Below are 26,476 nucleotides of genomic sequence, written 5' to 3'. Positions count from 1 at the left end.
CCCCACATTGGACTCCTTGCTCAGCGGGGAGCCTGCATCTCCCTCTGCCTACCACTCCCCCTGCTTGTGCACTGTCTCTCTCTCTGACAAATAAATAAAATCTTTTAAAAAAAAAATACTTGTAACACATACTGACAAAAGAGTAATATCCAGAACATATAAAGAATTCTGGCAAATGAATAAGGAAAAGACTAATCCAGTGAGAAAATGGATGAGAAATCTCGACCCGTTAAGCAAAAGAGCAAACCCAGTAAACATATGAAAAAATGCTTAACGCCACTTGTAATGAGGTCATTACAAATTAAAACCCTCAAGCGATATCATTGCACACCGAACACCTTATCAACAATTTAAAACGTTGGCAAAGATGAAGATCATTGGGAACTTTGCTAATGAGAGTGTTAATTGAGACCACCATATTGGAGAAGAGTTGGGTTTACTTGGTTAAGTTGAGCTCACTTGTATACCCAAGACATACCATCCTCACTCCTGGCTACATATACCCTAGAGAAAATCTTGTTCGTGAGTACTAGGAAACATGAACAGGAATGTTCATGCTAGAACTATTGATAATAGCCCCAAACTAGAAATAAATGAATGTCCATCAGCAAAAACTGGTCAATAAAGACTGATATATTCATAAAATGGAATACTACACAACAATGAAAATGACTGGACCATGGCTGCACATGACCGAATTGGTGAATCTTTTAATATTGAGGAACTGAAACAAGCTCTGAAGAATAAGGATTTTATTAGTATAAAAACAGGCAAAATTAAAATCTTGTTAGGATTAATATGCAGATAGAAAAACTATATGATAAAAAGGTCAGGACAGTAGGAACCTCTTATAGGGCATGAGAAGGAAAGGATGATGGTGGAGTTCAGGACCGGGAGGCATAGGGTAGTTTCTAAGGTGTTGGCAAAGTTCTGCTGCTTAACCTGGTTAGAGGTTACGTGGGTGTTTTTATGATTTTTCTTTCAACTGTACATCTGTGTTTACACTGTTCTATATATGCAATATATTTCATGGTTAAAAAATACATTTTTATCTCTTAAGTATTTAATATAGCAATTGCAGAAAAAGAAATGTGAACCTGGAAGCTATAAAGGTTACTTTTAAATATTGCTCCTTTAGGAAAAAAAGTAGTATTTTTGTCCCTTTACTTGTACACAAATGTTGATGTTAAGTATCATTATTAATCAGTGTTAAGTCAGTTCATCATAGATTTGGCATAGTGTTATATTAAAAATTCATGATCCTAAAATCCTAAAACAGCTATTTTCATGGTTCTCAGAGGCTGAGTTTCACTGGCCAACATATATTTTACTGCAGGTTGTCACCATCATGGAAAAGATTGACCAAAATCCTCGAAAAAGGCTTGTACATGGCTGAGAATGCCCCAGAATGCATTGCTAGGAGCACCCCTACATTTATAACCCTGAGTGAAACTCCATTTTGCTATTTTAACATTGAAGCTTTGCTTTGGGGAACAAAATTTCCGCATTAAAAAAAAAGCAACAAAACAGCAATTATGTAAATTGAATGGAAGAAAACCAGTAGTGTCCTGTTTGAGGTAATTTTCCTCATAATGAGTGTTGGGGGAAGAGGAGAATGGGAAGGACTGGAGGTTAAAAATGGGAAATTGTGTATGTGTATGTAATAAGCTTGCACAGAAAGCAGATGCACGGTGTGGAAGTCATGTATAGAGGCAATAATCTGTGACAGAAAGATTTACATAATATTCTTTCAGGGCAAGTTCCCCATTTTAAAAAGTGAAATGCAGATGGCAGGCCTGACTGTAATGAATCTAAATCAGGTAAATAATTTGCACTCTCAGATTGTTCCCCCCCCCCCCCAATCCACACTTGGCTAATGGATCTATTACAGCTTAGAGGGTAAAGAGAACTGAAGTTACCTTGACATGCGCGTGTGACATAAGTGAAAACATTGCATTTCGAAAGGCAAAATGGTACTGATAGACATTCACAATTTTGATCTTGCAGATCATAATTAATAATTGGTGAATTTATAAGTGGAAGATAAATTTCCCTAAATCACCAAAGGAATGTTGTTTTAAACACACACACACCTCTCAAAACTGGCTTAAAGGACTCCAGGTTTAATGGGATGCTGATTCTCCCTGCACTAGGTTCGTGCCATAAGATGAACATTATGTTAAACAGATATCAGTAACCCTTTCTCTCTTCTCTTTAACAGTAAATTTCCATTAGGTACTGGGATGCCTTTTGGCGCTAAAGAAGGAAAACCAAGAACACAAGACGCTGTTCACCTTATGTGATGTCACTCACAATTGGGTAGGAATGAGATCCAACTGCCTTATTTCCTTTAAATGTGATGACAATTCCTATATTTTAAGCTTTCCCTGCTTGTATTTATAAACACCTCTCTTGTCTGAAATGCTATTATAACTCATATAATTCTGAGTGACTTTTCCTTCGCTTACAAATTGCAGCTGGAGGTCTTTTTTTGTGTGTGTGGGTGCATCTGATGCAGAGAGGCTAATAGACTTGACTCCAGCAGTCCCTGATACCAGGCCTGTGGTTTCTAACTTTTTATGGTGCAGTAGTCATAAGCTGTTGCACAGTCTTGACTTGGATACTTAATACCCTGTCTCAATTATACAATTTTCAATTAACCTACAAACCTCTTAGTTAGTGTAATGCTTAACTAGAGCTAGAGTAATTAACTGCCTATAATTACTACACAAAGCAATTTAAAATATTGTTTCACATGTGTGGGAATTAAAAAAAAAGTCTTTAAGACTTGGTTTTTTTCTCCTTTGAATATTGTACGTGAATGATATTGTCCGTTGTAGGTACATGGTATTTCTTTTTTGAGGTAAACACAAAATACTGAAAGGGAAGCAAATCGTAGAATGTACCCCAGATACCAGTGTTGTTGTGTGTTTTCAATCTTTTCACTTTTCTTTTAGGTCATCAATGTGGGTACCAGAATAAGATGGGCAAAGGAGAGAATTCTAATGTGGTTTTAAAAAAGCCACACAGTTTATTTGGTGAGGGAGGGTATCTGATTTGCCAAGGCACGTCCCTGTTTCAGATGCAAGCAATCGTCAATTACTGCTACACATTTATCATCATAAAATGCTTATTGTGACTTTTTGAGGAAAGCAAAAATTTATATATGTATACGCACACACACATGCACATAAAGGGCAGAGCAAGGAGCCGTCTCTCAAGGCTAGGCTATTACTTGCCCCTGCTTGGAAGAAAAGGCTTTCTCAATGGGATTATGTCCTCTCTCATAACCTATCAGTTGTCTGATCAGAAATTCATAACGCAGCCCATCTATCGCTCAGCTTGGCCAGGGCTGCAGGATGGAATTTAAATAGGCAAATGCCAGACTTGGGTTTTGACATTCTCTCTGTCTCTCTCAATCTTCCTCTTTCTCCGATCTTCCTCCCAGTCATACTCTCTTTTCCTTTTTCTTACCTTTGTTTGTTTGTTTGTTTTTAAATTCCCCCACATACCACCATTTTATATTAGGCATGAACTAACGTGATGCAAAGTTATCAGGAAATGGAGAATGGATGTGAGTGGAAAGGCAGACGCAGCGAGGGGGCAGAGGGAGGGAGGATGAACAAGAATGAGATGGGAGGAAATTGTAAATTGTTGCTGTCATACCCTCCCTGGGACAGTAAAACCGGGTTGCTTTTTTTTTTTTTTTCATTTAGAAGGAAGTATTTCAGGATAAATTACCACATATCTTTACTCAACCAGCAAGATGGCTGTGTATGTATGGTTTACATGTGTCTGGATTATACCCCTTCTTTCTGTGTGGCTGGTAGGGAGAAAATGCATTTGAATCTGTACCTTGTCAATCTTGGCTTCCTTTGGTCGCATGGCTACCAAGGGTGTCGGTTCTATAGAGTTGTAACTTGGTGACATTTAACTTTGGTCTGATAAAGTAGTAATTCAGGTTCTCTCTTCCTTCTCATCTTCTCTAACAACAGTAAAAGTGAATCAGATTTTTCTCTAAGTCCAAAAACCACAGTGGAAGGGAAAACTTGTTTAATTGGTAATACATTAAAACTATCCGTAGAACTTAAATGTGGAAAGTTGAGGACTTTGTGTTCAGGCAGATGGGTGAATGTTAATCACACTGGTGGGGCTCTGCTGCACATGATTAAAAAATGAAAATTTCTGTGAGAAAACTGCCTATTGTCCTGCCTCTCTCCTTTAAAGAAGGTGGGAACATTCATTCAACTTTGTGTCAGATTGCTGGCTTTTAAATGTCCTGCTCTCCTTCTTCTCCCTCCCCAGTATCTTCACTGGGCTAGAAAGTGAATCTTGAACTAGGAGTTTCATTGTGTTTGTGCTAAAATCCCTCTCCTTGTGGCTACTTCTAGAAAATTATACCCCTTGATTTTAATGTTTCTGTCAGTAATGCTTAGTTAAAAAGACACATTTATAAGTAGTTATTTTTTTTTTGAATCACCATCAATTTACTGGTATTTAAATTTATTTCGGAGGACACACTCCAAATAAATTTTGTCCACATGGGAAAATGTATGGTATGGAGGATATCGCACAATTTGTAACCAGTACCCTAGCCTTAATAAAAATGACATTCTGCCCTATAACATACTATTTCTGCCTGGAGAAGCACAGTGTTGCATACCAGAAAATGTTGCATATCAGAAAATGTTGCTAAATATTTCTGTATTTAAAATTATCCCTGCAAATACTACAACCTCCTTACTGTCTTAGGATGTTGAAAACTCATTGGCTTTCACTGATGAGAGCTTTGATAGCCAGAAGCAGAAGGATCAGAGGAGCTGGTCCCATTTGTCCAGGGAAGCCACTCACTGACCCACCTGGCACAGAGTTTCCTTTGTTGCCATGTTCGTTTTAAATGTCTTCACTAAGTTATAGGCACTTGACCCCATTTAAGAGCATCATCTGTTTGGCAGACACTCTTTGTCTGTATGATCAGGCAGATTTAGGGGAGAAGAGGTAAAAAGATGTCCCTTGAAGCTGACACCGTGGGTTGCTGTGTCTTCACTCTTCCCAAATTTTTCCTGTTTTCCAATACTATTTCTTTTCTTCCTTAATGCATTTTGGTAAGGGAAAAGACCAGTAGAGTCTACATATTGCTTTCCAAAAACAGCAAATACTCATTCAGTAATTGCTGGGATTTACATGTAAGTCATTTATTTGTTACTATAAAATAGAATTGTACAGTCTAAAATAAATTAGGATGGGTCTAAAAGAAATAAAAAATTGTGAATATGACTTTATATCTTAACTGGTTTGCCTTGCAGTTCACCTCTGCTACAAGCCAGGTGAAGACGGATGAAAGTCGTGGCCGTCCCTTAGGATTCTCTTCAAGTCGGTCGGTAGGTAGATAGATGGATAAACAGATAAGTAAAAGCCACAGACAGAGCCCCAAAGATGCTTTTTAGGAACCAAGTGGCCACTGGTCACCTTTTCTCCCTGCCTATTTACACACACATTTTCTTGTCTTCCTGGTAGCTTCCTGTAGGCTGGCTATGTAAGTGCAAGACAGTTTGTCTTACTCTCGTCAAGCTTGATATGTATCTAAGCCTTCCTTTGTGACCCTGATTGTTCCATTTTTAGACCAGAATCTTCCAGCAGCCACATGCAAGTCTGGTATCTTTTGCAGACCTTCTTTGCCCTGCAGGGCTTGTGCAAATGCAGCTGACCCATTGGGCCATTCTTAAGATTGTTTCCCTTACCCGCCCTCCCATTTCCTACTTCGGGGTGTCTGACATTCTGAGCTTCCTGGGTTGTTCAACTTGTGAACACTATATATGACATTTATAGTTTTGTATTGCATCAGTGAGTTGATTTTAAATCACTGAAATCTTTCTATTTAAATTCTTAAAGTGGAAAAGTAGGGTTTTTCTTTTTTTCCCCTCCAAGAGTAGGAAGCAATTGAAGGCACAGAGAAATAAAAAAAGGAAGGAACTGTTTGAAGTTTCCAGAAGTAAATATGAGAAAGTTGTTTTGGATCCTGCTAATAAATAAAAATGGTGTCTGCTGAAGTCAATATTAAGCATTTCTCAGGCTAGTTATGAAGCTTTATAAATGAATAGGTAAATAAATCCTGGTGATGACAAAAATGAAAGAAAGAAATCCAAACTCATTTGAAATATATTTTGAAACCAGAGTTATTTAAAAAATGAAATTTCAGGGGTGCCTGTGTGGCTCAGTGGACTGGGTGTCCAACTCTTGATTTCAGCTCAGGTCATGATCTCAGGGTTATGAGATTGAACCCCACATCGGGCTCCATGCTGGGTGTGGAACCTGCTTGAGATTCTCTCTCTCTCCCCCCCCCCCACCTTCTCCCTCCCTCTCTCCCCCTCCCTCTGCTCTCCCCATTCCCTCTCTCTAAAAATATTTTTAAAAATTTTAAAAATGAAATTTAGAGGACAATACCCAATATTGCCTGTATAGAGAAGTGATTAATGTCTGAAAATTCACAAAACTTTACAAAAAGATACTGTTTCTTAGCAATTACTAGGTTCCACAAAGCTATTACATGACATAGAAACAATGAATAAAAGTTTAAAAATTACTATCAGAATTAAATGAAAGCAGATCCTGGGCAAAATTTCTGTTCTGATGAAAATAGATTGTTAGACTCTCTCTGCCTTTTGTGTTTTGGTTTGGTCAACCTGTATCCAAAATTTAGCTTGATGGGTTTCTGATCAAGTAAAAATCCAATGTAGAAAATCAGAATCACAACTTTTTGGAGCCTATAATAATATTTTCATGTGCACTTCATTTTGCTGGCCAGAAGCCTGCTGGTTTTCATCTGTATTTCTCCACTGGTAAAGCTTCATTCCTCCTTGTTTGTAAATCTTGGTAGGAATTACTTGTAGGTTAGCAGAGTTTTCATGATGTCATTAGATATTTCCTGATGATAACTCCTGGACATCTCATACCCACTCTATCTCCACATGAATATTTCAAATTGGTGAGACTGGGAAATACAAGGCTTAATCTCTTGTTCAAACATCTTGAAAGGTCTAGACATTTAATATGTGCACACACTTCTGAGAGGGCTCCAGTGGTGTTGAAAACTAGTTTAGTTTGGCATGCAAAACAGCTGAAGGATCTGTACCCCTGACATAAACATTTCCTACTGTTCAGTGGGGTTTTTTTAGATGGTATCCTGTAAGAGAACACAAAGGGAGTTTCTTAAGAGAGCTCCAGTGCTTTTAACAGAATAAAACAAGAGAACGAGATTATTTGAGAGCTCATCCTTAAACTGAAAACTATAGCAAAGTTGGTTTGGTAGAAATGTACTATTTCCTGTATTTACAGGAATACATTTTGAATGAATACATTTTCTCTGTGTATGTAGTTGTGCGTGTGTGTGTGGGTGTGTGTGTGTGTGTAGGTGTTAATTATTGATGATGGATGTTTGTTTAGCTTACAGATTCAATGAGCTAAGTTTTATTTGTGGTTAGGGAAGATACAGAAGCAACAGCAACTACAACACAGATTAAGCAATATCGTATCTGCCATGCCTGGTCCAATATAAATACTTCTAGAGAAAGATGATGGAGTGTCAGTCAATCACAGGAATTTCCTGACTTTAGTGTGAGTGGTGTATACTCATTGTTCATCCCTCATGTTTTTTGGTTAGCTGATAGTGACAGAAATATTGGGATTATTCGACAGCATTATAAAAGACAGAACTCACATCCAGTGTTTTCAGTATTACCCTGCTCACTGAGGATGGCATTCATTCTTTCTTCTCTGCTAGCATCCTTCCTTCTGTAAGTTCGAGGTGGCTTTTTCTTGGCCATACAATGCCCTTCCCCAGCCCTGTGGAGTACATTATTTATCACAATGCACCTGAATGTATCTGTTTGCATGTTGTGTTCCAATGTGGGTAGTTGCGGGGAAGTTTCCATCGTAGTGAATGTGACCATGAGCACCTTCCTCGCAGTTGGTGACCTGTAATTCAAATAAGTCCCGTGACCCATAAGGGAAGCTGCAGGGGAAATCACTCAAGGCAGTCACAGTGTTTTCCCCCACTGTACCAAAGGGAGATGGGTATACAGTGCCTTTAGCCTCCAGGGCAGTGATTCTTAACTTACTTAGGGTCGTGGATTCCTTTGAGAATCTGATGAAAGCTATGTCCATATGCACGTGTACACACATATACTCTTACTCTCACACATCTGCATATCCTGTCTCTGCCTTTCTCTGTCTCTCTCTCTCTCACATGCACACCCCCCTCAAGTTTTATGCAGTATTTCAGAGCATTCTTGTACTCTGTGATGCCCATCAATGATCCTTTTGAGGTTTAAGCATCCAGGTTAAGATGCCCTCAGCTAGAGAACCCAAATACTGAACATTCCGCACACCAAGATAAAAATCCTTTTTTTGATTTGTTATAAAATTGAGTGGCCATAATAAGTGACCATTATACCTTGTGTCTCTGGGGATTTTCCCCCTTCTATATCCTGCCTCTGGGTCTTTTCCATTCATTTTCTGATTTTTGTCCTCCTGTCCCTTGAAGCTGTGCCCCAATCTGGATATTTGACTCCCGTTTCTATCCACATTTCCTTCTTATTCGACTTCTCTTCAAGTGAAATCTCTTTTCCATTCCTACTCCACTGTGCTTTTCTCCATCTGTTTCCCACATGCCTTGGTTCCTTTAGGGGACTTGACAAATTAGATGGTGGTACTTGCAGGAAACGGGCTTTAGAATGGGTTACATAATTTTGGTAGCAGTCACTGTGCAGTGTGACAAAAATGTTACGATCCCAGTTTCATTTTGTCAATATCAAAATGCAAAGAAAGAGAACGGGGGGAAGATGTGGTGGGGACATTTTACAGGCACACAAGTTTTGATGTAAAACAAAGAATATTGATGTTTTATAAAAAAATGTTTAATATTTAATAAGTCACTGTGCTACATGAATTATGATCCTGGAAAATGAGGCACTGACTTTGTTTTCAAGCGTGTTCAATAGGAGCTTTCAGTTTTAGAAGCGAAGGTCTGATTAACTATAGTTGGTCTTTAAGGAATTTAATTCTGTGCCACATTTTAAGTAGGCTCTGTTGAAAGCAATGAAAATGAAAACCAATGAAGTGTCCATTTCAAAATACATCTTAGAATTAAGCAAGTTAAATCAGTGAAAATCAGTAGAATGTTAGGAGAAGCAAGAAAACTACCTAGCAGGACAGCAGTGAAGGGGTGAATTAACTTTTCAGGCCAGAATCAGTGTATTTCCACTATTGTCCTGGGGCTTTGTGGGTTCACTTGGGTGAAGAATCTGCGTGTGATTTCTTGAATTTAACAATTAGAGGCCACTGCTCTTGTAACACTAGTCTGTGATACCATCTACTATAGGGCTGGAGTAGGGCAGAACTTGCTTTTTGAACATAAGCTCAACCAGGCCTGAGATCTGGGTATGTGTGGAACTTGCTGAAATGAGGAGACTAGCTCTTGCTGGCTTTCCTGCGAAATGCTTAGGTAGAGTTTCTCTGTTGAGATTTTGGTCAATGACTGTAGTAGGTGATTATGACTCAGTACGTTGAGTTTTGTACATTGTTTTGATAGCATTTATAGCATCCACTATTTAAACAGTTGTTCAAATATTAGGTTAAGGAAATTCTAGATGCACTAAACAGCTTCTCATCAGATATTTATCTTTTAGAAGCCAGGATCTACCTCAATCTCATGTAATTTAATTGCAGTTCTTGTCCACTAAGAAAAGAAATGACAGGAAATTAAGATGATGTATAACATTAAGGATTTAGGCCAAATATAAGGAGTAGTTCAGTAATAGTTAAAATCACACCAACGTATGAATGGTTGATAGGAACTTCTTTTCCTGGAAGTCTTGAAACCATAACCATGGTTTTTCACTTGCCTGGGATGGTTTAAATGTGGTCCAGCCAAATTCTGGAGAATTTTTAAGTGAACTTTTCTGAGAATAATTTATTTTAAGGAGTTGAAAATTGATCAAGGCGATTTCTAGGTTGCCTGTGTACATTTAAAAAATATTTATATTGTTTATGTTGTGCTTACATGAATTCTTAGCAAGTAATTTTATATTTACAAAAGATATGATATAGTATATTAGGCAAGGAGGTAAGAGAAGGAGGCCCATGCCTGACATGAAAGTATAGTATCATTCATGCTTTTTGCCATCTTTGTAATACTTATAGACATCATATTGTATTTTTCTGCAATTAAAAATCTAACATGTACAACTTTGGTGCAGAGTACAAAACCAAAGACTTGATCAGACCAGGGAGGGAGCTGTGAGAAGCAGGGGCATTCTCCTGCATTGAGAAAGAGTGAAGATATTTAGATTTTTGCAAAGTTCTTAATTAAGATATCAAGTCATCGTCACGCTCTACCTGAGAATTCTAAGTAGAGGATGACTCTCTATTAAGTACCCACTTGTACTATGTTACGTTGGTGGATGAACTAACTGGTGACCTGGAAATGGGTAAATTGAGATCTGGTTCTACACTGCAAGGGATGGTATTTAGATGGAAACTTCTTGGAAATTTTTTTTTTTTTTTTACTGCATATCAACTACTACATTTATCGATAGTTGTCAATACTCAGTTATTTTTGACCTAAACAGTGGCAATTTTGTCTTTCCACCTAATTTTATTTGGTGTGTTTACAAGCTAAAAATGCTGTAGGTTCTTCTTTTAAAGATGGAGGTAATTGGGGCACCTGGGTGACTCAGTTGGTTAAGCATCTGCCTTCATGATTTCAGGGTCCTGGGGATTGAGTCCCACGTTGGGCTCTCTGCTCAGTGGAGAGTCGGCTTCTCCCTCTCACTTTCCCTCTGTGCTCTCCCCCTCTCTCTCTCAAATAAATAAATAAAATCTTAAAAAAGAAAGAGAGCAGGTTTAAAAAATGGAGGTAATAGTTATACTTGCCTTATGAAGTGTTCTCAGGATTAAATGAGATAATACATGCAGCTTGCTTAGGACGATGCTCATGAACTCTTAATAATCACTCTTGTCATTATGATTAAAAAAATAACCTGTTGTATTTTTATGGACAACACTACCACCAAATTTTTTAAAACTTTTTTTTCTCTTCTCTTGGTGGCTTGAAATAACCTAACAGGCACTGGATTATGAATGAAATGTGGCCTGCTTCTGTGTTTTGGTGTAGAGACCGTTAACCTAATTTAGCTCTCTATCCTTAATGCTTTGTAAATGTCTTTTACCTATGTAAGTGCTGGTATATATTGAACTGAATTTCTTTGAGCTGCGTTTTCTCTTAAGTTATAGAGCAGTTTCTAATTGCACCTTATTTTAAAAAAAACCTTATTATAAGTATAAATTAATTAGGCATAGGGAGTATATTTTGAGATATTTGCAAAAGGTAGTCATGGTAAGAAAATCTCATAAAATAGTAACTCTGTTATCATTAGATATGCAGAAACATATAAAATAGGCAAATGGGATTCTTGGGCGCAGAGGGATACAGGGGTGGCTGCTGGTCACACCTGTAGCTGGACAGCTGAGGAATCATGCTACGGATGACTTTTAATTAGTCAGCCTCCAGGAGCTCTTATGGGTTCTCCTTCCGTTCCAGACCTTGTCTGAGAAGAAAAGCCTGCCCGATAGGAAAGGTCTGTGCATGCCCAACTCTTCTCTTAAAGAACCACATCTGGTTCTTGTTAAACTGGTGTATTCTTTTGGACTCCTGGCATTGATGGAAATTATTTTTAGCCATTTTATATAATACATTATTTAAATCTGGACAAACATTAAATTAGGCATTAATTTCCTATGCATATAGCTTTTATACAGCTGTAAGCCTAAACTAATTTACAGATTACTATATAAAGTTCCTATAAAAACCATTAAAGTTTAAATTAACAACATTAATTTAATGTTCTATGTGATGTTTTGTTGAAACTAAAGCACTGATGGTGGATTTAGTCAAAGAAAAAATGTATTTTCGTATATGATACTTTACTTATTAAGTTGATTCTTTGGATTTTGAGCCTGATGGGATTATTGTTTTAATAATTTTCAGTGTCGTGGTTATTTTCCCTTTTACACACTGAGTTCATTTTAAATCACTGATCCATCATTTTGATGACCCATTCAATTTGATAGTGCTACTCAAAATACAATATTGAAGTTTAAAAATGTGCTTCAATGAAAAATTCTTCACTATTATTTTCTACACTCCTTGAACATGAATTTTTGCAAGTTCGTATGTATAAATATGGGGGGTCTCATTTTTAGTTTTAAGTGGAAATATTACAGTGGAACTGTTACGGTAGAGGTTCTTTGGGATTTTAGTATGTGCCATATGTGAGGATTCCAATTTCCCACTGTTTTCCTCCATTTCACTTCCCACAGAACTTTTGCTTCTCCAATGTCCTATGAAGTCTTCGATGAGAACCTATCATTATATATTAAATCGGCCTTTACTTTTTTCTCATTGGATATATTTTTTTAAATTTTATTTTTATTATGTTAGTCACCATACAGTACATCATTTGTTTTTGATGTAGTGTTCCATGATTCATTGTTTGCGTGTAACACCCAGTGCTCCATGCAGAACGTGCCTCTTTAATACCCTCTCATTGGATGCTATTAAAGAAACAAGTTAATCTGTCACACTATCATGACGCCAAATCAAAAGCTCAGTTTACGAGGTAACTTAGGAATCTCTGTCTTACTCTGTGAAAATGGCTCTCAATAATCATTGCAAAAAAGAAAGTTTGTCTTTATAGTGTAAAGAATTCTACATGACTATTATGGTAGACGTGGATGATAATTTTGTATTTTGGACTTTTCAACTTTGTAAAACTTCAGTGTAGCACATGAGTATGTTACTTGAATGAATGCAGTGGGGGACAGGGATAAAGAGAATTGAAATGGAAGGAAGTTTCATTGTGCAGTAGATGTTTCTGCTACCCTGACCATATGCAGAGTTGATTTTTCAAAAGAAAGCCATCAAGTATTTGTTACAAAAAATAGTGATTCCCAAAGCATTTTAGAATTGAGATAACATTGCACATTATTTAGTTCAGCACAAGAAACTTCGATAGCTGAACCCGACTAAATTTGTCAATTGATACTTTATACTTAGCTTATTTTATTGCTTATTTTAGTTATTTTCTAAGCTTCTCATAAACACCCTGATTCTGGTAGTAAATTTTTACTCTATGGCATTAATTTGTCTTGAAAACAAACTGTATGTGGGGGTGGCGTGTGTGTGTGTGTGCATGTATTTTAAACAGTAATTTCATTTGAAGGAGCACTCAGAAGTATCTGAAAACCCAAAGGCCAGTGCCAGCTCTGCCATTTACTGACTCAGAAATCTTTGAGAAATCTGGGTCTCTCAGCCTCAATTTCCTTATCTGTAAAGTGGAACTAATATGAATTGATCTGCTTCATCAGGGGGTTAGTTCTGACAGATTTACTGTACTTTGAAAGGGTGAGTCTTATGCATATATAGGTTGTTATTACTCCAGATAGAGATTCCAAATGCTAATCAAAATGGTTTAAAATCTTATGTATTTGCAATCATTAAGATTCTCTAATTCTTTCTCTTCTATTGGACATCTCCACCCCTTATTCCATCCTTCAATTGCATCACTTAAAAAGGTATTATAGACCACATCTCAGCAAACTGCAGGCTGAGTCTGGCCCACCTACCTTGTTTATAAATAAAGTTTTATTGGAACACAGCCATGCTCACTGGTTTAGTATTGTCTATGGCTGATTTTCTACTACAGTGACAGTTGAATAGTTGTGATGAGACTGTGTGGCTTGCAAAACCTAAAATATTTACTCTCTGGCTCTTGACAGAAAAATATTGGTATACTCTGTTACATAACACTAAAAGCCTAGGACCAACTGTAATCCAGCTCTTTCTGAAACCTAAGTTTTTCACAGATGATGTAATTTTGTTTAAGATCCAAACTCTCTCCTGTAAGTGTCCCTGAGTGTCCCCTCTTTGTCGGCAGCAGCCTCACCTCTCCTCTTCTGATCCACGAGTTGAAAGATTGAGGATGTCTTACGATCTTGTTTCTTTTCTTGCTCCTTTCACTGGCTTTTTTCTTTAAAAGAACATTCTCAGTGACTTGAATGATGTTGCTGAAAATTTCATTTAGAAATCTAGGAACTTTTTTTTTTTTTTTTAAAGATTTTATTTATTTGACAGAGAGAGACACAGCCAGAGAGGGAACACAAGTAGGGGGAGTGGGAGAGGGAGAAGCAGGCTTCCCGCGGAGCAGAGAGCCCGATGTGGGGCTCGATCCCAGAACCCTGGGATCATGACCTGAGCCAAAGGCAGACGCCCAACGACTGAGCCACCCAGGCGCCCCAAAAATCTAGGAACTTTTTAAATCCAGTTCATTGCCAGGGTACACCAGTATATGCAGGCTATTGTCTTACAAGTTTTTAAGATCAAATGGCACACTGAATAAAGTAAATTAGCAACCCAGCAAATAATGTGGAAAGATAAGATACAGTGGATAAGTTCACATTTAAAATGCACTTATGTATTTCTCCTGTTTCCAGATTTTCATTTGTCTAAGTTTTTAGACTTGGTATGTTACATTCATGTGAATTTGGAAGAATCTAGTGGAGTGATGGGGGATTTGGCAGCCTTTGCAAGTTTACTTTCCACTAATTTAGAAAAGTCAGAGGTGTCTCATTTAAAATATAGGATTTTAGAGCTGAAATAGACCTCAGAGATCAGCATTTCCCAACCTCTTTTGACCCATAGACCATTTTCACAGTAATTTATAATCTTGTCAACCCTCTTAGGAATTTTAAAAATCAGTTCATAATTTTTGTGTAGTATATTATGAAGAGATAATTTTAAGTGAAAACTATTTCATCTTAGATTAGTACATTATTAAGGATTATATTATAAATTTTCTTTTAAAACCATCATTAATGATGGTAAATATAAACAAATATTGCCTTTTTTTCACTTAATGAGTGATAAATACTTTTTAACAGAAGAAATTATGAAAGGAAAATGATTTGTCATAAAAAGGGAAAAATGACATTATTTTCATATGTAATTTTGGAAATGAAAAGTATAAAAGAGGTAAAATTTGCTTTCATAATCTGACTATTGAAATTCTTAGATTTTATACTATGTAAGTTAATTTTGTATAATTTTGTATTTGTGCTTTAAATGATGAAATCAGGGAGATTTGGAGTTTCCCATCTCTAAAGAAATCATAGTGACTGAAAAGTCCCAATTAAAAGCCAAATGGGAGGGCGCCTGGGTGGCTCAGTTGGTTAGGCGGCTGCCTTCGGCTCAGGTCGTGATCCTGGAGTCCCTGGATCGAGTCCCGCATCGGGCTCCCTGCTCGGCGGGGAGTCTGCTTCTCCCTCTGACCCTCCCCCCTCTCATGTGCTCTCTCTCATTCTCTCTCTGTCAAATAAAAAAAAAAAAAAAAAAAAAAAAAGCCAAATGGGATATCATTGCTTGTATGTATACATATATTCATATATTTTATTTGAACATTTTTCAAGTACTAGACATATTTGCTATTCTATAGAAGAATTTTTGTCAGGTAAATATATCCTGTGAACTTCTTGAGGCAATTTGGCATAATTAGTACTATTTTAATCACCTCATGAGCTTCATTTCAACATCTCTTCCCTCTTTTTGGCTTTTGGTATTAAGCAAAGGCCTATGATGTTTATGCATTGAACTCCACAGGACTGTGAACAAGATAACTTAAAGCTCTGTGATGTTGGAGGACCCGTGGTAGCTGACTGTGGGTCTGGGTCCGGAGTGTACTCATCACCACTGATCTTATGCTCATTCTACATGAGGCTCTCAAACTCTAACTTAAAAGGAAAGGGAATTTCAATTATTATACATCTTCTGAAGGAATGTAAACAGATCTTATTGACCAGAACCCCATGGGTTGCTCATTTTGTATATGAAGAAAGGGGAACCAAGAGAAGTGAAGTGGTAGTCCCAAGTTCACACAGTAGCCTAATGGCTGTGCCAGGCCTAGAACACAGGACTCCTAACTCTCAGGGCCCCATTCATGTGTTTTGATTGAACCGTTTAGCATCTTGCTACCTGAATGCATGTGAATAAATAATGGTACTGGGTCCTGCACAAAGTACGGGAAGTAGACCTGATTCTGGTTTTTAATTGGTGGCTCACCAATTAATTCACTCCAAAACATGTATTGTGTTCTAAAGCTGTTATGTAGCCAAAGAAGCCTGTCTAATTATTACTTAGACCTCTCTTTTGAAGATGTTGATTCTTAATGGGCCTTCCCTTACGGTATGCCAGTAGTCTGATGGTAATTATTTGTGTATTTGTGTTCAATCACAGCAAATACCTATGCCATGTAAATCACTTTGTAACAAAGGGTATTGAACCTGAACTAATGAACTACTTATGGCGGCAAGTCATTGATTGAGTTTACAAAATGACAAAGAAATTGGGGAGTACTCTAGTGTAGTAGAATTTCAACATAAACAGATTCTCCCTAAAACATTTTGGAATAATTTGTTTAGGTCATTGCCCCAAATTCAGACTGAAGATTAAGAAGGGTCTGTTGTAGCATATGATCTCTATTGGTCAATTCAATAGAATTCCATTCAAGAGATAAGTGTCCATTTGTAGAGTTGCTTTGATCACGATTGTTTTTCCTACAGATTATGATGAAAGCATCCTTGGGTGTCTTCAACTGATTGTCGACTGTTCATTCAGCATATATTTATTGATTAGTAGTCCTTCCTCTCCGTTGTTAAATTTATCAGATTACATTATCACCCAACTCAAGGCCATGCTGTCATCCTGTTGGAGATTATTTTAAACCAGTCTATGACTGCCAAGAGGAGTGGTAGGTTTTCTGTTTGTAAGGTAGTATTTTTAGTGGCTAGTCTTTACTGAAGATGAAATGAGAGGATACAAAAAATCAGAAAGCAGTTAGAAATTTATTCTGGTCAAAGAATGTGTCTTTATGAAATGGGAATATACACTGGTTCTCTGCACTCAGATGTTCATATTTTTTTAAGCAAACTTTTAGGATTATGAGGAAAATAAGGTCTTAACTAAGTAATCAACAACTACTGTGTTGTCCAGTATTTCTTTCTTATCACTGCTGCCTGCATTCAATCTTGATGGAGTCATGCTGCACCTGTGCACATTCCCAAAGAAATACCTCTCAGGTGGATTTGGAGAAACCTTTCCTTCTTTCTTTCTTTTCTTTCTTTCTTTGACAGAGAGAGACAGCGAGAGAGGGAACACAAGCAGGGGGAGTGGGAGAGGGAGAAGCAGGCTTCCCGCTGAGCAGGGAGCCTGATGCGGAGCTCGATCCCAAGATCCTGGGATCATGACCTGAGCCGAAGGCAGATGTGTAATGGCTGAGCCGCCCAGGTGCCCCTTGGAGAAATATTCTGACTACTTTTAAACCTTTATGCAATAAAGACTGTATTTCTTAACACCACAATTTAAAACAACCAAGGTCAAAATTAATAAAATCGTCCTTGTGTCCATTTGCCCATTGTTTAATTCTCTATGATCAATTATTAGGATGCTCATTATTTGGACAAATAAATTTTTTTGCCTTGGCATAGTGATACCTTGGAAGAAAGCCATTTGTGTTATAATATTTTTGCCTAAAATCCTAATTAAACACTTATGCTCTTGGGTTATATCATGAGCCAACCATCTGTGCCATTCATGTGGGGTTTTCTAGACTAGATGGAAGATGGCATCTCCTGACTTCCACATACCTTTAAGTCTTGATAACATCTCGCTTTTCAAGCAAACTAAGTTATTATAGGAACATAAGCACATCCTTAAAACATATTATGTAAAACCCTAAATGTTTACCCCTTTGTCATGATTAAGAGCCATGAAGTTCTAAGTGGGATATTTGGTTACAGACTAAGTCCTATTTATGAAAACTTCATAGCTGATTGCCCGTGGTGGATCACAAGGCCACGCGGAAGATATTACCAAAATTAGGCACCTTTGAATAGCTTTTCCTATTCTATGCACCCCTCCCCCACCACCACAGTTGGAATGGGGAAGGAGGAGAATATAAAAATATAAAACCAGACTTCTTTTCTTGCCACTTCACTATCTCAGTGGGAGTCACCAATGGCAGATTATTCACATGGCTATGTTGTAAAATCGTAGATTTTTAGTATCTGGACTACTGAGTACAAACATAACATTTAAATAAAAATAATGCAGAGTTATTTATCTTCACCAAATCTTCTCTGTCCCATATTGGATGTGAGCTGTCTCTTTAATAATGCAAAGGAGTAGTAAATTTCAAGCTGAGGATGGGCAATAACAAGGAGAGTGATCTCCACGCTGCCCTAATGTCAGTGGAGTGCCTTAGGAGAACACCTTATTAGTTCTAACAGGCTGGTTAGCGCAGGGTCACCTCTCTGCCTCCATCTTCCCCAGCAGGGTCACTCATCTCTGGGCTATATTTGGGAGGAAAGAAGTGAGGGGGAGGGGAAAGCATACATTTAGAGCTTCTCTCATCTTTCCAGCATTGAGAGCTGTTTTTGTTGTTCAGTTGTTATTCACCTTTTTTTCTCTCCTTCTCTCCTCCCATTTTTCTCTTCCTCTAACCCCCCCTCCTTCTTCTCTTCTGGTATATCTGCTTACATTTTCTGGATTGAGGTAAAGCAGAAAGCCCTAGCAAGGTATTTTTTTTTCCTCATTGTTGTTTCATTTTTAGAAATCATCTGAAATAAGTGTGTTTTATAAGTCTATATTTAAATAAGTATTTACTGTGTTGAAGACATTCACTGGAAGAGGGGCCTAATGTAGCTAAGCTTCCAATTAACTTGACTAGCAGAAAAAAAATAGGGAATATAGACACATGTTTATACACCTTTTACTGTCTTAAAAAATTGAGGTCAATATATATTTTAAATTAATCTCATTTTAGAATTGCACTTCACAAAAGAAAAACATTAACTCTCCTCTTTTTAAAAGTGTATTTTTGTGCTCTTTGATTTTTTTTTTTCATCGTGGCTACAAATATCAATCCTTTTTTCTTCCCAGCCCCCATCCCCCATCCCCCATCCCCCATCCAAAAATGAATGCAAAGAAATACTATTAGACTGTCTGGTTATGTATTTTTTATGAGGCCATACAAGACGCAGCCTGACCCCTTGCAGCTCATGTTATAAGCACACTGAAGATGCTTTTCATTTGGGTTTTGCTTTTCAGCCTGGATGACCTCTATTAAATAAAAAAAAAAGGGGGGGTGGGGGTGGGGGGGCAGGCCTAATATGTGACCCCAGGGACTAGTCGCTTCAAGGATTACATTTAATTCATATGATAATATTGAAATATAACGTTGCTTGGTCTAATGTTTTGGTTATTTTCTTTTTCTCTTTATTTTGGGGACTCACTGATGAGTCTGGTCATAGATTTTTTTTAATCAATTTTGGGTAGAGAGCTATAATTTGTGCATTAGGGTCAGATTCTTAAAATTGCATTTTCCCCCTCCTTTTCAAATTCAAGCCATGAATACATAACACTGCTCTTTTCATAGTTTCTCCGAGAGACAGAAATTAATTTCTCTGATGTATGTCTGCCAAGAGTTATGTTTCAAATAAAGAAACAATTTTTATTTTGGCATTTACTTAACCATCCTCAACAACTGGTCCCCAAGTTCTTTATTCGTGTGAACACTAATGTCTTTTAAACTCCTTCCTTCTTTCCCTTGCACCATCAGTTGTACATATAAAATGGTGTACTCTCATATGTAATATGTCGTGATCTAGATAATGACCCACATTTGGGTCCTTGTGTGTTGTACGTAAATGTGCTGTAATTCATATTTTTACATTGCTTTTATAATTACCCTTTTTATAATGCCCCTATTAGTTCCTGGATGCTCACAAGCACAAATTTTAAGGGACTTAAAACTTCACTATGCATCTTCTTTTTTTTCCTTTTACAGGGAAACATTGTTCATACCATTTAAGTTTAGGATTAATGTTCAAAACCAATTTGCAAAAGCATCCCTCTGGCCAGTTAGAATTATATTTCTATTAAAGTTTCTCACCATATCGGATGCCTTTTTGTCTTTGCTAGTTGAAATGAACAGGTTGAGAAATGGAATTGAACTACACACCATTTGTTGTATTTTGAAAATGTTTTTATTCCTTTCACTTAACAGACTAGCACTTAATTTCTTTGAATCAGCTGCTGTTCATCAGCGCTGCAGCGGCTCACTCGTCTTCGAAGGCAGGTTCCTTGGAGGGACAGTAACATTTCACCGGAGCTAATAAAGTCAATTAGGATAATATTATACAGTAGGCCACTAGAAAATCAGCTTCATTTTGCACGAATCATTCTATGTTTTTAATTCATACCAATTTTACACTTCATAAGGAATATTTAAACAGACCTATTATTATTAGTTATATCAGCTTGCATTTATATTTAATTGCAATTTTCCTTCCTTCCTTCCTTCCTTTCCCTTTCTTCCTTTTCCTTTCTTTCTTTCTTTCTTTTCTTTCTTTCTTTCTTTTTCTTTCTTCTCAGTTGTTGAAAGAAAATTTGTGGACATGTTCACACATTTTTATTACCACAAAAGTACTGGTGAAAACTGATCAAAGCTGGGAAATTTATCTCAGCAGCTTGAAACCCCATCTCAAGCCAGTCCCTTATTACCCAGGTATTGCCACAAATGTGATTCAGCAAATAAAGCCCCTAGCTGCCTGGTCCCCTCTGCAATCAGCAGCAAAGTGATTCTGCAATGGGGTTTTCACAATGACTCATAATTTTCCTACATTTGTTTGCATCACAGTCTTAACATTTTTGACATCTGAGTTACTGGTGAAAATGTTCATATGTCTCTATGTATATATATAGTACGTATATTTTTGTCTTGGCTAGTCATTGTATGTGAGAGGGATGTTTTAAAAACAGACTCCAGGTTCTCCTTTGTAAAGCATTAAGCTGTGACCCTCCCCTCCTCTCTTCCCTCCCCCTATAGCCCAGGACTTCATGATGCCTTCTTGACTGCTAGCTGAACATGGACTTGTCTTTTTATTTTTTTTTATAAACCCAGTCACAACACAGAAAGAGGAGGAGGAGGAAGATAGAGAGAGAGGGGGAGAGAGAGAGAGACAGGGAGAGAGGGAGAGAGAGAGTGGGAGAGAGAGAGAAAGAGAGAGAGAAGTAAAAATCCTGAAGGATGGTTCTCAAAAATTCTAAAGGAACCACAGGGAATTCCTTTTAAGAGCAACAGAAAGCAAGCTAGCTGAGGTAAGGCAGATGTGGACAGCCTTTCTTTTCTTTTCTTTCCTTCCCTCTCTCTTTCTCTTTCTCTCCGTTCCCCTTTCTCCTCACATTCTCTCTCTCTCTTTCCCTTTCCATTCATGTATTCTCTCTCTCTCTCCCCCCCCCTCCCCCCCCCCAGAGCTGTTTCTTTATGGCTCGGGGAGGGTAGGTGGGTGGGGGAGCTACCTAACTTCTTTCCTGCATAAGCAATCTGAGAATGGAACTCATGTGAATATGCAAATAGGACTGCCTGGGCCGCGTTGCTGACACGTGTATGTGTTGTATCCTTCTCCCCACCTCCCTGTCTTAGCGTCTGATCTTCAACAGATTGCTGTTGTTTCTTGTGATCACCAGCACAGCGTGCTGGAAAGAGAGATGGGGGGAGAGGTGGGGATTGGAGGGAGTGTTGTGGGGCTGGAAGGCAGGAAATCAGACATGATTGCTGTGACTTTTTTATATTAATGTGTGGCTTTTTTCTAGCTCATTTGCATGTCAAAGTGGCGGAGGTGTGAGGGCAGAGATTAGTATGGAGATGACATAATGATGCAATGAATTAAATGTGATCACTTCTCAGAGCAGGGGGGTGGGGGTGCCAGGGGGTGGGGGGGGTGGGGGAGGTGGGGGAGCAGCAAGACAGAGCGAGAAAGCAAGAGGGGAGCGCCGCTTCTGATCTTCAGCACACGGTTGATTGATGTCACCAGCGAACAGAATGCATCTTTTTATTGTGATGGTGGTGGTGGTGGTGGTGATGCTGATTGCCATGATTACACTTATCGTTAGTGTGAAATTTGAATTTTAAGTGGTCAGTACTGCAGCTCCAGTGCACGTGATTGTTTGGTCCATCAGTGCAGACCTTTCACTGTCAAAATGTAACGCCGCTCTCCGTTCGCTTTTATTCAAAAAGGAGGATAGAACATGCAGGAAAGAGATTACTCATTTGTGATGTTACACAGTGGGCTGGGATACCAAGGTTTTTCCCTGTAGTTTCAGTTGTATTTTGCATGTGGTCCCCCCCTCAACCAGAAAAAGAGGGAGGTCGAGATTAAAAACATTTTTATTATTACAAAAAAAAAAATCTTTCACTGGGATCGGTGGGGTGGCAAGTGTTTCAACCGTTGACGGTAAAGAAAATGCAATTTCATCTCTGGCATTCAGTGTTATCTCCCTTTAATAACAAAACCAAACCAGACTGATTACTGAACAAAGCAAATTCTCAGGCGGCTAGTTGCAGGTCTGAATGCAGGAGTAAAATCTGAACATTTTCTCCCTTTCCTTTTGGCTATTTTGTATGCAACACCTGCAAATGTGCACGGAGTAGTTGTAAAAGGATTTGTGGGGGAAGAAAGGAGAGGCTTAAAAAAACCCCAACTCTCCCATAATTAAAAGTAGAAGAAGAATATAAAATCAAACTACAAAGATTTTTAGACTGCGTTGATTTATTTGTTTTAGAAGTCAAATTCATTCTGTCTGCTAGTAAGTTTTCCTTTGATTAGTCTCAGCTACTCCTTCTTCAGGAGGATGGACTTCTATAGTATAGACAAATCAGTATAGAAATTTAGGACTAATTGTTATGTGTGCAATAACCCTGATGATATAAATGAGCACTTAAGAATCCACAGAACATCACTAACATTAATTTATTGAAAAAGAAAATCCAAAGCAACTCCATTAGTTTTTCCCTGTTATTGTTAAGGACTTTAAATGGATTTCCTAATTGGATAATTTTATTCGCAAGAATAATATACAAATGGAAAACAAGCCCTAACTCTAGGGGTGGGGAGGGGGTGTTGGTCTGCACAAGGAGGAAGAAGAGTCAGTGTGAGAGTGAGCTACTGTCAGCTTCTACAAAACCTGCTCAGATAGAGAGAGGTGAAGAGAAAGGTGAAGCGTTGGGAGAAAAAGCCCCACGTGTGAGGACGAGCTGGCCAACTTAGGTGAGGGCAGAGGGTGCTTTAAGCGTGTTCAAGCAATACAGCTGATAAATCCACTTGCCTTCTTTGTATGATATTTAAAAATGTCGATCATCGTTGCCCCCTCTTTGATCATAGGCACTTCACATTTGTCTGTTCTAAGTTTTTCCTAAGATGGAACATCACATCTTCACCCTCTTTGACTCGCTCTCATCCACACCTCCGGCATTTTCTGTCCACCTGGTTCATCTTCTTAGAGGGGCACTTGGGTTTGCATCGTTTCTCTTCCCCTTTCCCAGATGGAGGTAGCCGTGCTTACTCTAAGCTGGGTCTCACCGAATGCTGTGCACAGCTACTATTAATAGAAAAGTATCTTGTGTCCTATTCTTACACCCTTTGCCTGCCACATACAGAGAATGAATCAAGATGGTCAGAAAAAAGTTCTTGAGTGCTGGTCTGGAGTGGCTTTCCTCCTACACATCAACACCTGTATCCTTGCTCTCCATCTGTCCCCAGGTGGTACTGCTGCCGCCTCTGCATCCTGCTCTCTCCTTGCCTTAGTCTTCTAGGCCAATAAAGAAGAAAGGCAGGGATGAGGATTGTTCCTATTGATCTGCCCAAGGGGATCATTAGGCATCTGTATCAATCTACAAATCAGTGGGCCTGTGTTACTAGCTTGGGCAGTCATTGCCAATTTGTTCCTATTAGATGGAGGAGCCTGGAGGTGTTTGATGAGCAGATTGGGTCTTTATCTCAGCACTAGAGAGTATGCAGGCTTGCTGCCAGACAGCAGAGGTTTACAGGACTTTTTTTTTTTGTAGAGGGGACAGGGATCCTTACGGGTATTGGGGGGTTTTGTTTGTTTTTGTTTTTTTTTGTTTTTTGCCTGAAATCTAGACCTCCAAAGTGGATCTCACCTAGTCCTCACTGAATTGTCTGTAGTTACAGTTAACCCCCATGTTGCTGCCTTCTCTGGCCCTGATACCTCCTCAGAAAGCTGCCACAGAAAGATCTTCTTGAGTATTCTTTTGTGATTCTTTTCAGGACGGGCATCTGAACGATTGAAATGTAAACACTTTTCCTGTCCTTCCTCGGCTGGAGGAGGATTTTTTTTTTTTTAACTGCTGAGCAGGTGACCTTTTTAGCTGTCATTCTCTCTGTAGTTCAATTAGAGAAAGTAAAAGTTAAACTCCAGGTAATTTTGTTGGGGGATCCTGTTTACCTCTTGGAATTGAAATCCGGAAGGAAACGTGTTCCCATTGCCATGCTTTTATTTATTATTTTTTAATCTTTAAAAAAATGATCCTTGTGTTTAGTCCTTGGATCTGAAAGAGCAGCAACTATGGTGAAAGCCATGCTCTCTTGGATGCATGTAGATTTGAAAAATAAAAATGATGTTTCCATGGGGGAAGGGGAGGGGAAAGGATAATGAGTGAATAAGCACAATTTATGCTGTTACTGCTGCTAGCATGACATTTCCTCTTCATTATTTTGTGAAAACCTCCATTTTAAACCTGGTTTTACTCATTCCTGACATGAGCATTATTCAGTATAAATATCTGTCCATTGCCAGACCATGGTGATGCTCTTAGTGACATTTCTGCTTTATAGCTTTCGGTGGGGGGTGAGGGAAGGGAGGCCTGGGAAGGTGGGCTGATGCAGATGGGGAGGGAGGGGACCAGGCAGTATTCACTTCCTGGGAGCTCTGTTTTTATCCTGCCCTTGAATTTGTTACTTGTGAATAATAAACTGTTTTTCTGAGCTGGGGCTCGGGGTGCCGGGTGAAGTAGCCCACCTGAGTTGCTTACATAGCACCTCTGTGTTCTCTTGAAATTTGTCCATCCTTCCAAAGGGGCAAAATGGTTTTTTGTTCATTTGCTTGTTAATAAAACCTTTCCTATTTCGAGTATTGAAAATGAGATGAACTCTTGAGACTGCACCCCAATTTCTAAGTGGTTTTGGCCTGTTTTTAGTTCTCTGACATACTTCAGGTAATTGTTAAGGGGAAACCTGCATTCTACTACGTTAAACATAGTGATTATTACTGTTGGTTTGTATTTACATTTTCTCACCTGTGTATTTGTCGTTGCCCTTCCTTCCCTGCTCCCCGCCAGCCACTGAAAGAAGCATGCATTTCCTTCCATTTGACAAGTGCCTGCCTTTTTTTGGTTGTCGAGTAGCTCACAGAACTTCACAGAAAGACATCTGTGTGGGGTATATGATTGCTGGAAGTTAAACCGTCTTAATTTATCATAAACCAGACATGCAGTCAACTTTTATCTTTACAGTGCATGTGCAGAAATCAATTTGGAGTGGACTCAGAGGAATGTTTTAAGAGTTTGTTTTGCAAATATTTATAAACCTTTTTCTCTGGAGCAGAGTCTATTTTAGAATAGTCATCATACTCTTAAGAACAGAGCTTATTTTGAGGAGAATGCTGCCAAAGTCTGTTGTTTGTTTTATCGTGAGGGTTGGGAGTTCAAATTTGTTTCACCACTGACATACTGTCGAAGCTAGAGATATGGGTGAATAGGCTGATAATTTTATTCATCTTCAGGATGCCCTACTCCATTTTTTGCACCCCATGAGAACTTTAAAATGAGTGAAACAACCTAGGTGCTCACTTGGATTTTCTGCCTGAAGGACAGAAAGTGGATCTTTTTGCATCGTTCTTCAGGACAGAAAAGAAGCCCATCATTTTCTCATTACATACAGGCTTATTATTTAAGGATGTCGACAGTATGTTGCAACTTTACAGAAACTTTTAATCAGTGAGAGTCTGGCTCTTAAGCGGGGGCATTTATAGTTTGCAATTCACCTAGCCCCTGCACTAGGGACGTGGGTTTGATTTCTCTCATAGTGATAGAAAACATTTTCATTCCTTAACACACTGTTTGTTTATCTATCCATATATCTCCCTGATTTTTCTTGTTTTATTTAGTGTGGCTTCAAATGTGCTATTTCTCCATGAAACAATTGATACATTCTCGGCACGCTGTTGTGAATAGAAAAAACTCCTAGATTAATGGTCAGTGTCTCACACACGCACATTTGTGTTGTGATGCTACGGAGGAGCTGCGAATTACTGACAAGATCTAGAATAATTCCTAATGCTGTCGAAGGCTTCATTTTCTCCTCGGCATGATGGATGAGGCATAAGAAGTGCTTTCTGAGATCATTATGTGCATCATTCTGTTAAGTGTTATTAAAGTCCGTCTGTCTTAGGCAGCAGAAACAATATCTTTGCCCTTATTTTGCTCGTGTTTTTAAAAACAGCAACTGC

The 26,476-nt window shown here is 38.4% G+C and overlaps 1 long non-coding RNA gene across 2 annotated transcripts in view; it reads left to right on the top strand.

Annotated features, from left to right (window-relative positions):
- The window catches only part of LOC115944040 (uncharacterized), an 892,253-nt gene that overhangs the window by 325,191 nt on the left and 540,586 nt on the right, over window positions 1-26,476 (top strand). For both annotated transcript variants that reach the window (XR_014140819.1, XR_014140818.1), the window contains exon 5: window positions 5,307-5,381. This is a non-coding gene — a long non-coding RNA (uncharacterized LOC115944040). The remainder of the gene's footprint in view (window positions 1-5,306; window positions 5,382-26,476) is intronic.

This window comes from Leptonychotes weddellii, chromosome 16, assembly GCF_054177405.1.
Source record: "Leptonychotes weddellii isolate Sample4059 chromosome 16, ASM5417740v2, whole genome shotgun sequence".
Taxonomy (NCBI): Eukaryota; Metazoa; Chordata; class Mammalia; order Carnivora; family Phocidae; genus Leptonychotes; species Leptonychotes weddellii.
This window is presented reverse-complemented; position numbering and strand designations above follow the sequence as displayed.